Source organism: Melanerpes formicivorus, unplaced genomic scaffold, assembly GCF_026170545.1.
Source record: "Melanerpes formicivorus ecotype bairdi unplaced genomic scaffold, bMelFor1.0.p_v2 SCAF_32, whole genome shotgun sequence".
NCBI lineage: Eukaryota > Metazoa > Chordata > Aves > Piciformes > Picidae > Melanerpes > Melanerpes formicivorus.
In genome coordinates, this window is record NW_027142384.1 from 166,553 (window position 1) to 178,744 (window position 12,192).

Consider the following 12,192-nt stretch of genomic DNA (forward strand, 5'->3'; position numbering starts at 1 on the left):
ACATTGTTGTTCCATGGAGAACTTGCTGTTCACCAGCACTCCAAGGTCTTCATGAGATTTCACTCTGTTATTTCTCCAGACTCTCCAGATCCCTCTGAAAAGCTTATTTTCAGGAAGATCAATAAAGATGTTCAGAAACTGATTGAGATACAGAAAGTAAATGACATCTTGGACAGCACAGGGCATTCTGGCAAATAAAGCATATCTTAATCAGAAACCATGGAATCGATTGATCATCATTTTCATTTGTCACAGATTTATAATCCAGCTCATGATATCCAGCCCATTGCTGTTATGCTCATGTGTGCAAACACAGGTGTGTTGCCTTGTAGGGTGGGGTGACCAAGCTGCATTTTCTGCACCACGTTTTTCACTCTGGAACACAGGACTCAGAGAACTCCTTCACCTTCCAAAGTGCTATCTATAATGTCTCAGGCTCATCTCACTTCTATTTAAATATCAAAGATGGCAACTTCTTTCTGAAGGTGCCTACCTTCCTCTTATGCTTATTCAGAAAGCCTAGAGAAACTTTTCTTCTGGGTGACTCTTGTGCAGCGTAAGGGTTTGCACATTTCTAGTCTCTTTATAGAGACAAAGTCTTGCCATGAGAATCTAAAAGCTTATTGCAAAAGGTGATCCTTTCCCTGAGATAAAGGAAGATCAAGACTCAGTGTGAGATAATGTTGTAGTTTTAACCAGAAACTGGGAATTTCCCAATGGAAAACAAACACAGGGAGTTGTAATGTAAAGTGCACCATTTTAGAGTATTTTGTGTCTGCCTTAGACAGTGACACCTTTTATATGATAGGAAGGTGAGCAAGAAATGAGAGCTTTTTGGCCTCCTTTTTCTATTAGAAATTTGGAGGTGATCCAGAAGGAAAGAAATGAGGAAGAAGTATTAAGTATAATTTATGAAGAGAGATTACAGGAATTTACCAACTGCAGGCTCAGAAAGTGCAGCAGTGATTAGTTGAGCCATGATGGCTACATAGAAACACTTGATGTGAAATAGCATTGAAAAAAAAAGGTAGAATAATTTAAAATATTAAGGTTGAAGGTAGTAACAAATTACCAAGTAGTAACTTAGGACAGAGAGTTATAAATTAAACATTAAGAAAGAAATCCTTGAACAATGAGATTAATCATTTTTGATATCATGGATACTTTGTAAAAGAATCTTTCTGTGAAGAGAATGGAGATTAAATCCACATGAGGGTTGTTTAGGAGAGTCAGCTCCAGCAGGTCTGATTTTTTAAAGGAGGTGATAGCCATCAGGCATTCCTTTTGTAAATCTTTTAGCTGTAGTTGTAATTAATTGTCCCTCAGATATCTTTATTCAGCATCTGTACCTTTTAGGTAACTTCCATTATTGACTGAAAATATACAAGATAAGTGTCAACAGCACAGTCTGCAGTGCAAAAGTCTGCCATAGTCTGCAAATAATGTAGCATTTGATTTTGAAATGCAGAGACAAGTACAGGGCAGAGACCTTTTGTGTTTTACTTGTATGGATCATGTATCTTTTTGCCCAGTTTGGACCACTGAGGAGCATGTGAACCTTGGTTAGACATAGAATATGTAGTTAATTATGGAGCTAATGCTATCTACAACACTTGAAGACCTAGACAACCACCTTTTGGTTGCATCCCTTCAGTCTTCTGATGGTTGGAATTGATGATCTTAAAAATCTTTTCATAACTGAAGCAATTCTATGATTCTGTGAAAACAGAGGACAAGAATTTATGACCTTCAGTGATCTCTTTAGATTACATTTTACTCTCTGCACCGAAACTGCAGACTCCACGTATAGTAAGGATTGAATTAGAATCATAGAATCATAGAATCAACAACGTTGGAAAAGACCTCAAAGATAACCAAGTCCAACTTGTCACCCAAGACCTCATGACTGCTATACCATGGCACCAAGTGTCACATCTAATCCCTCTTGAACACCTCCAGGGGTGGTGACTCCACTACCTCCCTGGGCAGCACATTCCAGTGGCTAACAACTCTATCAGTGAAGAACTTTCTTCTCACCTTGAGCCTAAACTTCCCATGGTGCAGCTTGAGACTGTGTCCTCTTGTTCTGGTGCTGGTTGCCTGGGAGAAGAGACCAACTTCCTCCTGTCTACAACCACCCTTCAGGGAGTTGTAGACAGCAATAAAGTCTCCTCTGAGCCTCCTCTTCTCCAGGCTAAACAATCCCAGCTCCCTCAGCCTCTCCTCACAGGGCTTGTGCTCAAGGCCTCTCCCCAGCCTCGTTCCCCTTCTCTGGACACGTTCAAGAGTCTCAATGTCCTTCTTAAATTGAGCAGCCCAGAACTGGACACAGTACTCAAGGTGTGGCCTAACCAGTGCAGAGTACAGGGGCACAATGACTTCCCTGCTCCTGCTGGCCACACTATTCTTGATGCAGGACAGGATGCCATTTGCTTTCTTGGCCACCTGGGCATACTGCTGGCTCAAATTTCGGTGGCTGTCAATCAGCACCCCCAGATCCCTTTTTGTTTGGCTTCTCTCCAGCCACTCTGACCCCAGCCTGTAGCACTGCATGGGGTTGTTGTGGCCAAAGTGCAGCATCCGGCACTTGGATTTGTTGAATACCATCCTGTTGGACTCTGCCCATCTGTCCAGTCGGTCAAGATCCCTCTGCAGAGCCCTTCTACCCTCTAAAAGACCAACACCTGCCCCCAACTTGGTGTCATCTGCAAATTTGCTGATGACTGACTCAACCCCTTCATCCAGATCATCAGTGAAGATATTAATTATCTCCAGACTCTCTAGAGAGTGCAGGATTTTCAGCTATTTCTAATCTAAGAATTGGTAACACGGCAGAGAATCATGGAAAGCTGAGACATATTTCTCTTCCTTGTCCCATTGTCGTTCCCCTTTCAGTTAAAGATAGCTATTTCTTATATTTTTTTTTTTTTTTTAATTTCTCAGAAATAAATAGTGCACCTGAATGAATCACTCAATTGATAGCTACACATCAGACTTGCCCATCAGTATTTTATTTAAGTAAAATAATTTAGTGGCAATTGATAATTCATGACAGCTTAAGATTGCTCTAATTGCTTGGTTTCCCAGAACGCTCCTAAAAAGAAAATGAATTCCTCCACTGTATTTTTTCTGGTTGCATGACCTTCATGGAAATAAATCCAGAGTGAGGAATTAATAGTGCTGCAAACAAAGTGCAGAAAGTGTCAAAGTTTTTGTTGTAATCTTTGCACAGTTTTTACTTTTGAAGATAACATACCACCTGCAATAAACTACCTTTCCTGGGGCTGGTATCAGTCAGTGTGATAAATTACAACTACTTCCCTCTCCACTCAGTTTATACACTGCAGCCCGGGGCAGAAAGAAGGAGATGCTAAAGGAAAAGTCAGTCTGTGAGTTTGGAACTTGCTTATGGATTTCCATATCTTCAGAGAATTAGTACTCAGGAGACCTTCTTCTTCTGAACAGCTACAGAAAAAGTGTAGCTGTAAATACTAAATGCACTTTATCTTCTTTTCTATAGAAAGACTCAGTGTCCCCAACAAACATTTCTACTGTGTATATATATATGAATTAAAAAGTTTATCATTAAAAGGTTTTTGTAAGCACACATACCTTTTTTGGGTAGTTTGCTGCTGAAGAGACCCATGGCTCAATGGAGTGATTTGGAAGCTGATATAAAACAAATGTGGAATATGATCTAATAGTTTCTGGTGGACAGGTACCCCCATCATGATCAGTCCATGACAGTCACATCTAATTGTTGCGTTTATCATCCAGCACTTGCACAAAGACCTAAGTGACATGTTGCTCTTAAAACCTTTTCTCAGACAAGGTTATGGATAATTGTAAGTAGATATTTCTTCTCAGTGTCTTATCAGTACTTATAAATATGTGTAGGGTAGATGTGAATAGTATGGGGCCAGTCTCTTTTCAGTGCTCCCAAGTGATAGGGCACTGGGCATGAAGTATAACACAAGGCCAAAAATCCCACAAAAGCCTTTCTAGCATAGTAGGAAACAGAAGGAACATTTCTAGCCTGTGAGTCTTTTGTATACAGCCCAGGAGTCTGTAAGGAACACAAGGATATTGATCTTTCATTCATGGTAGATTAGCTAGAAACTTGGTTGTAGGAAAGAGAAGGTTGGATTTGTAGTGTGGGCTCCAATACTTCATTCTGTAACAGTGAGAAAACAAATGCATAGCCTGAGAAGTGTTAAGAATAAGTATTAGGTGTGACGAGTTTAATGCATTTTTAGTGTCACTGCTTCTAAATATTCATTAAAACATCCCAGAGACCTGCACCAGCTGTGTTAGTAATATCAGACACAAAGGGAAATAAAATTGTGGCATGCTGCCTTATTGAGAACTGATGTTCCCTCTTGCAGTCAGGAGAGCAATGAATCACATAATCATTGAGGTTAGAAAAGACCTCTAAGGTCATTGAGTCCAACTGCCAACCTGACACCACCATGCCCACTAAACCATGTCCCAGAGTGCCATGTCTACGTGTTATTTAAACACTTCCATGGATGGTGACTCCACCACCACCCTTAGCAACCCATTCCAACACTTGACCACTCCTTCAGTAAAGGAATATTTCCTAATATCCAATCTAAACTTACCCTAGCCCAACTTGAGGCCATTTTATCTTGTCCTATCACTTGAAATCACTTCCCTCTTGATTTTCTTGGTTTGCAGATCTTGTTCTTCTTTCCCTCTTTGTAGACCACTTACTACCAGAGGCTTTATCAGTGTCTAGGGGAAGAGGAGAGTGGTGGAGGTGTTGAAAGGGTTGCCCACTGTTGAATATGTGGTTGAATGTGGTCTCCTCCATCACAGATGATTATTGAAACACTTCTCTGATTGTTCTGCATCTTGACTTTGTTACATAATTCCTTCATTCCCCATAAAAGTGTTGCTTCTCAGTTCTCTGATGAGAGCCAGCTTTTGGCCTTTATTTTTTTTTTTTTTGGTCAAAACTAAGCAAAACAAACCAATTTTTAGTTTATTTTTGTTTGCTTGCCTGTTATCAGAAGACATCAGTGCTAATGCTTATCTTCCACCAGAGTGCTTAGCCAGGAAAATAAAAAAAAGCTGGGGATTTGAGGTCTGGTTTGTGCTACTGTAGACAGAAATAAGCCACTTGTATGTCTGCAATCTGCTAAACCTCAAATGCTCATTTGACACTTGGTGTATGTTGGGGGCAAGTTAAATTTATTAGTGTGATTATATACAGATTTGCTATTTATACAGGTGTCTGTGTTTGTGGTACACAAGAAATCGCGTCTGCATGTGTCTGTAAAATTCTCACTTGTGCCTGCATGTGTACTGAATTGAAGTGAAATTTTGAATGGAAATTAATTTGAAGTTCAAAACTGTGGTTAATAACAAGAACTTTTTTACTTGATCTTAAATACCTTATTGTATGCCACATCTTCCCAAATATATCATGAGGATACCTACTTTCAACCAGAAGAGCTATTGATGACCTCCTCCATTAACACATCTCCTATTTCCACATCTAAGGGGTTTTAAAAAGGATAAAGTATCTCTTCCTATCATTTGCATGATTATATTTCCCTTAGACTGTAGTAAAGTTCTGACCTTCATCACAGACTTAGAATTGATGTAGTTTCCATGAGAGAAAATATCTACCTCAAACGGTCTTCAGTCTCTATAAAGACAAACCCTGATGGATACAGAATATATACATAGAATACATCAGGTTGGAAGGAAGCCTTGATGGTCATCTAGTCCAACCTCCCTGCCGTGATCAGAGACATCTTTAACTAGATGCTAGGTTGCTCAGGGTCCCTATCAAGTTTGACCTTGAACGTCTCCAGGGATGGGGCCTCCACCACCTCTCTGGCCAATCTGCGCCAGTGCTCCACCAACCTCATTGTAAAGGACTTCTCCCTAATGTCCAAGGAGAGACAAGGGAGGCAGTGATTGCAAGGCATATTTGCAGGCAATCAGATCCATATGCATGGTTGTGAAGCTTCAGAGAAAAAGTGCAGAAGGTGGCTGGAAAATATGAACACACCTCACGGCACTGTGCTGCTGCCCCACCAGCTTCTTACACATCTTAGATAGTATCAGAAGTGACAACGTCCATTGTTAGCAAAGGCTGTCAAGACATGCTTTCAAATATGTTTCAATGGCTAAGATGAGAGAAGTTTACCAAAGGAGCTGTCCATCAAACCCATTCATGTCCACATTGCTACTGGTGGAAAGACACACACTGAGGGTGGTAGGGTCAACCCACCACAGGCACAAAAAATACTATTACTTGATGGCTTATTCCAGGATCTCTCTTTATAAATCCTTGTTGAGGTGCCCTCTGCAGTGGCCTCACATTTGCCTGATGATTTTGAGGCATCTCACCTTCCACAGCACCTAAATTTGGTTTTTGGTGACCAGAAATATTCTTCATGTTGAGTTCTCAAGTAGATTCTGGATTAGCATGGTGAAGCTCAGCACAATTATGTCAATTATACAGTGCTTCCTAAGACAACACAGACTACTAAGGTAGCAAAATAGAAAGGAAGTGCATACAGGTGAGGAAGAGGGAGCGAGAAACTCCCCACCACTGGCTGCTGTTCAGTCCCAGAGGAGATCTAACTCAGTCTGTAATTGCTTTTCTGGATAGATTCTGCCCTCTAAACAATTTTCTGCTGGTCTGTTGTTGCTTAGGCTGAATCAGTTTGATTTATAGAATGTCATATTTTTCTCCCCAGCCATAGACAAGAGAAAAATATTTGTTGAAAGCCTGTTGCAACAAGATTTAGTTTTTGTCCATCTAGCATCACAGAAGCTTGCTCACTTGCTATATTATTTTTTCCCTTTCCCTTCCTTCTCCTATCTCACAGGAGGGAATTGGATAGATGAACACCAGGCTTTGAGTAGTCTTTCTGTGTGCTCTGCAGCTGTGGTATACACACGGTGGACCAGAGAGTAGGAGATGCCCCAAGAGTATTGCAGATGGCAGAATACACATGAGTATCTACATCAGTAACAAGCACTAGAATGTTGTTTTGCTTTATTTTGTTTTGGAGGGCTTCCACATACAGAAATAAGAGAATCATAGAATAGTTTGGGTTGGAGCGGACCTTAGAGTCCCTGCATGGGCAGGGACTCCTTCCACTAGACCAGGTTGCTCAAGGCCTTGTCCAACCTGGGTCATCCACAGCTTCCTTGGGCAACCTGTTTCAGTGTCTCACCACCCTCACTGAAAAGAATTTCTTGCTAATATTCATTCTTAATCTACCCTTGTGAAGATTAAATCCAATGAGGCTGGGGAGAGGCCTTGAGCACAAGCCCTACAAGGAGAGGGTGAGGGAGCTGGGATTGTTTAGCCTGGAGAAGAGGAGGCACAGAGGAGACCTTATTGCTGTCTACAACTCCCTGAAGGGTGGTTGTAGACAGGAGGGAGTTGGTCTCTTCTCCCAGGCAACCAGCACCAGAACAAGAGGACACAGTCTCAAGCTGCACCATGGGAAGTTTAGGCTTGAGGTGAGGAGAAAGTTCTTCACAGAGAGAGTTGTTTGTCTTTGGAATGGGCTGCCCAGGGAGGTGGTGGAGTCACTGTCCCTGGAGGTGTTCAAGAGGGGATTGGACGTGGCACTTGGTGCCATGGTCTAGTCATGGGTCTGTGGTGACAGATTGGTCTCAATGATCCTCAAGGTCTCTTCCAACCTTGGTGATACTGTGATACTGTGATCCTGGCACAAGAAGTCCTTGTAATAAATCCCTCCCCAGCTTCCTTGTAGGCCCCCTTCAGGTACTGGACACACATAGATGTTATATTACATCTTTCAGAATCGCCTTCAGGTTTATTTTATTCTTCTGGCTGCTTGTTGCAGACTAGATGTTGAGGCAGAATAAGATTTCACTCCGAGAATTTGGCATTTCCTGAACACCGAATCAGCGATTAATTTAAATGCTAATTAGTAGCCCTTGACAAAAATGGATGAATGGATTGTAAGTTACAGTCAAAAGCACGTGTGCTAAGTTGGATAGACCACTGATACTCCTGAACCCATTTTTAATGCAAACCTAAGGCAAGCATTCTTAGAAATAGTGTGACTCTTCCCTCGAGGACCTGATCTGACACCGATGAAGGATGCTGGGATCTGGCTAAATGTGTGAGAGAAATTATTGACAGCAAATCCTTGTTCTGTATCCTTCTGAGGAGAGCAGGTTTTCCCACTCTGCTTTATTTAACACCGTTCCCGTGGCTGGAATACAGAAGTGTCCTTAGGATATCATTAAGGTCAGGGCTATGTTAGAAGTTTTCAGTGTGGATAAATCTTCACTCCAGCTAAGCATCAGCGTGGAAGCAAGAGGATGCTTACTTATTTGCTGTCTTGGCAAACACCCTAGTAACGTTCATCCCATGGGGAAACAGGCTGCTGGGATTTATGATTAGGTTGTTCCCGTCTTGGTAACAATGTCTGGGTTTTACAACCCGACTTGCTCCCAGATTAATTTTAAAAATGCTGGATTTGTGGTCTTGTTAAAGTAAAAAATGGAAAATGGAAATTTTCTAGTATATCTGCAAAATAGTATTTCCAACCATTTCTGTGTCAGAGTTGTGATTTCAGATTTTTTTTCCCCCCCAAATCTCAGTGCTTTGCAGTGACATTATTCACTTACACAGTCAGGTTAAATGACTCAAATAGTCCTGCCATTTTCACCTACTAGTTTCTATTAAAAAGTTTCCAAACTCCTTCTAGTGAGAATTAATTCTCAAGATCTTTAAGGTTCAGACTCTCATTTCTCTGACTCTCATTTTTCTGTTTATTGGCAGTCCTCTGATTTTTTAGCCATCTTTAGCTACTGCCACTTCCTGGTTTTTTCTCTTCTCTGAGTTTGCTGTTCAAAGAATCAGAGAATTGCTTTGGTTGTAAAAGACCTTTAAGATCATCAAATCCCAACCATCAACCTAAGACCACCATGGCCATTAAACCATGTCCCAAACTGCCATGTCCACGTATTTCTTGAACACTTCCAGGGCCACCTCCCTGGTCAACCTACTCCAATGCCTGACCACTCTTTCTATAACAATTTTTTTCCTAATATCCAACTTAAACCTCCCCTGGCACAGTTTCAGACCATTTCCTCTCACTCTATCACCTGATAATAGGGAGAAGAGACCAACTCCCTTATTGCTACAACCTCCTTTTGGGGAGTTGTAGAGAGCAGTGAGGTCTCTCCTCAGCCTCCTCTTGTCCAGGCTGAACAATGCTAGTTCACTCAGCCACTCTTAGTAAGACTTGTTCTCTAGATCCCTCACCAGCTTTGTTGCCCTTCTCAGGAGATGATCAATGTAATGAGAGCCCCAAAAGTGAACACAGTATTTGAAGTCCTGCTGGCCATGTTCCAGCATGGATGACATGAAATCTTGACTTCTAATCTGAACAATGGATTTCTCCTTTGGAAAAGAGAAAAATAAAAGGGAAGGGGAAAACAAAACACAAAACAAACAAACAAACAAAAATAATATTTAGATGACACAAATTTATCTCCCTCTTGCTATGGAATTAATTCCAAGAAAGGCTGGTGTTGATTAAACCCCCCAAAAAGCCCAGCCTATTTAGCTGGCAAGGAAACAGCATTTTTGGAATGGTGACTGGTGGTTGTACTCCTGGTTTCTGTGGAGTCAAAAGATTTATGAAGAGCTTTATTTCGCTGTGAATTCCACACAGTATGTACAAACACTGGAAACCAATGGCAATCTGATTTTTGCTAACAAACTCTGATGCCTGGCAAGCTCATGAGGTACCTCATGATGGAGCTATCTTGGCAAGAAGGAACAGGAGCATAGCTCCTAGGTATATTCTGTTATGGAAGGTCTTTATTTCTGGATACTTTTCCTTCTTCTGAGTTTTCTTTTGTTTTGCTTACATGTATCAGGGAGTTTGAAACTTCATATTGCCAGGTTAAATTATTCAACAGATTCCTTGCTTCAGGTCAAATTGTTTTGTGCTCTGTACTCTACAAGTCACTTCTGTTTGATTTTCCTTAAATACAATAGTCACATTTTTTCCTTCCTAACATCTCAGGGGCTGGCTTTAACTAATGCTTATTTGCTAACATTTATTTTAAGTGTTGTTACAATGTTGTGAAAAGTTTCAGTAGTCTACAGCAGCAGATGGCTGTTTTGTCCCAAGTACCTGCATATAAATGGCAGATGTGAAGCAGCACTGTTCATATACAACATTGAATTTGCTTTGTAATTCTTCTCTTCTCATCAAAATATCTGGATATCAGGAGGCAGACAGGTAACCAAACTCCTTCTGGTTAAATTACACTGAAGAGGACCCCATGAAGAGGCACTATATTTCCTGATCTGTCTTAGACCAAATAGTCTGCTTCTTTTATTCCAATAGAAATACTTGGAGAAGAGTATGAGGCATGTATAATATGCTGCAATAGCCTTTACCTAATCAAATGTGCCTGCAAAAACATCATAGAACCATAAAATGGTTTGGGTTGGAAGGGCCCTTTGCAGGTCATGAAGTCCAACCCCCTTGCAGTGAGCAGGAACATCTTCAACTAGATCAGGTTGCCCAGAGCCCTGTCAAACCTGACCTTCAGTGTTTCCAGAGATGGGGCATCTACCACATCTCTGGGCAACCTGGGCCATTATTTCCCCAACCTCATCATAAGAAATTGCTTCCTTTTCTCTAGTCTGAATCTCCTCTCTTTTAGTTTAAAATCATCACCTCTTGTCCAGTCACAACAGTCCCTGCTAAGAAGCCTGTCCTTATTTTTCCTGTAGGCCTTAAGTATTGAAAGGCTGCACTAAGTTTTTCTTGGAGCCTTCTTGAGGCTGAACAACTCCAGTTCTCTCCTTGTTCATTCATAGCAGAGGCTTCCTCTGGACCTTCTTCAACAGGTCTTTTTGGTGCTGAGGACTCCAGAGCTGGACACAGTACCTGGGATGGGTTCTCACCAGAATGAAGTAAAGGGGCAAAATCACCTCCCTTAACCTGTTGGCAACACATTTGTGAGTTTTAAACTGAGTTTACTTAAAGTGCTCTAAAAGAAGCAGAACAACATAAAACCAACTGACTGAAGGGTAGAAAGAATGTTATTAATGTTGCAGGTACCAAAACCCAAAGCCTGGTGTACAGGCAATTTAGCCAAGACAGACAAATAAGTGTTCTGGGCATTTTTAGTGCTACTATTTGTTTGACTTCTTATTTTTTTTTCCCCTTCACCATCTTTTACTAAGAAGTTAAATAAGATCAGGCCAGCACATTAATGTTAATTCTCAGTTCATCACATGTTGTTAAACTTTGGCTTTCTCCTTTCAAATAGTTTTGCAGCAAACTCTCCCTCTCTAAAAATATCACAAATGATTTCTCCTAATTTCCTGGCAATGATTTACTACTACAGTTTACCAGTGCAGTCTTAAACTTCATTGCTTTTACAAAAATACTCTGCAGTACTTACAAGTTATGAATAATACTATACATAATTAAAGCTTCATTATTCTTGACAAGCAAATCAATGAAGTGCATTTTGTGGTGCATTACCCAGTTGGATGATTTTTGGTTGGTTGGTTGGTTTGGGCTTTTATTATGATTTTTCATACAGCTTTAAACTTTTATTTTCTTTCCTCCTACTTCAGTTATTCAATGATTTGGTATGTTCTAGAATTCACAATAGGACTCCCAGGCTTCATTGCAAATTAATGCAATTCTACTGCATTATATGATTATGTGTTCTGCCACACATTCCCATAGCAAACTTCAGTAAAAAGGACTGGATTCACTTTGTAGAATCATAGAACTATAGAATCATTTTGGTAGGAAGAAAACTTTCAGATTATCAAGTCCAACCATTAACTCAACACTTCCAAGTCACCACGAAACCATGTCACTCATCTCTACATCTACATGTCTTTTAAATATGTCCAGGGTTGCTGGCTCCAGCACTTCCATGGGCAGCCTCTTCCAGGGCTTGACAACCCTTTTGGGGAAAAAAATCTTTCCTAATATGGCCCTGACGTGCCCTGAGCATCCTGTTTAATTGACTGCTCTGAGGAGGAGTGCTGGAGTAAATGATTTCCAGACGTTCCTGCCAACCTCAATGTGTCTGTGGTTCTGTGATTTGTGCAGTTTAACAAGATGCAGCCTGCCTATCTCTCTTTTTCTGCTCTGCTAACGTTGCCTTGCCGATACT

General features: G+C 40.9%; 1 protein-coding gene across 1 annotated transcript in view; it reads left to right on the forward strand.

Annotated features, from left to right (window-relative positions):
* TSNARE1 (t-SNARE domain containing 1) overlaps positions 1 to 12,192 on the forward strand; it is a gene marked incomplete at its 5' end in the record, with an annotated part of 308,499 nt that overhangs the window by 118,934 nt on the left and 177,373 nt on the right. The window lies entirely within an intron of this gene.